The sequence below is a fragment of the Oryx dammah genome, unplaced genomic scaffold (genome assembly GCF_014754425.2).
Source record: "Oryx dammah isolate SB20612 unplaced genomic scaffold, SCBI_Odam_1.1 HiC_scaffold_4, whole genome shotgun sequence".
NCBI lineage: Eukaryota > Metazoa > Chordata > Mammalia > Artiodactyla > Bovidae > Oryx > Oryx dammah.
The window spans coordinates 13,150,922-13,151,945 of NW_024070188.1; the positions used below are offsets into that span (position 1 = coordinate 13,150,922).

The 1,024-nt window shown below is 42.0% G+C and overlaps 1 non-coding gene across 1 annotated transcript; it reads right to left on the minus strand.

Annotated features, from left to right (window-relative positions):
- Window positions 1-104: 104 nt before the first annotated feature.
- TRNAC-ACA lies at window positions 105-177 on the minus strand. The gene has a single exon. It is a non-coding gene; the product is annotated as a tRNA-Cys (tRNA).
- Between the last annotated feature and the right edge of the window lie 847 nt (window positions 178-1,024).

Genomic DNA, 1,024 nt, shown 5'->3' on the forward strand with positions numbered 1-1,024 from the left:
AACTCTTTGCGACCCCATGGACTGTAGCCTACCAGGCTTCTCAGTCCATGGGATTTTCCAGGCAAGAGTACTGGAATGGGTTGCCATTTCCTTCTCCAGGGGATCTTCCTGACCCAGGGATCGAACCTGGGTCTTCTGCATTGTAGGCAGACGCTTTACCCACTGAGCCACAAGGGAAGCCAATATGTTGTCTACGTTGGTCATAACTTTCCTTCCAAAGAGTAAGTGTCTTTTAATTTCATGGCTGCAGTCACCATCTGCAGTGATTTTGGAGCCCCCAAAATAAAGTCAGCCACTGTTTCCACTGTTTCCCCATCTATTTGCCAAGAAGTGATGGGACCAGATGCCATGATCTTAGTTTTCTGAATGTTGAGCTTTAAGCCAACTTTTCGCTCTCCTCTTTCACTTTCATCAAGAGGCTCTTTCATTCTTCACTTTCTGCCGTGAGAGTGGTATCATCTGCTAATCTACTTTCTTTCTCAATAAATTTGCCATTCTAGATATTTTATATGAAAGTGAAGTGAAAGTGTTAGTTGCTCATTGGTGTCCAACTCTTTGCGACCCTATAACTGTAGCCCACCATGTTCCTCTAATCCATGGAATTCTCCAGGCAAGAATACTGGAGTGGGTTACCACTCCCTTCTCCAGGGGTTTTATATAAGTGAAATAAAAATATTTGTCCTCTTATGTCTGGCTTATGTCACTTAGCATGTTTTTAAGGTTCATCCGTGTTGTAGCACACATCAGAGCCTGATTTCTTTCTATAGCTAGATAATATTCCAGTGTAGGTAATATAACACTTTGCATATATCCATTCAGTGGTGGTGTTCCTTGTATTATACTTCTGGTAGAACTTTGGAATCATTTTGTCAAACTCCTCTCCCAAACTCCTCTAATGTCTTCTTAACATTCTTTAATGTCCCTTTCTATCCATCTTTTGTTCTATTAAGCCTGTCTTCCCAGTTTACTAGCACAGAATGCCTTCATACTGGCCCAAGCCAGCATTCTACCTTGATCCTTGAAG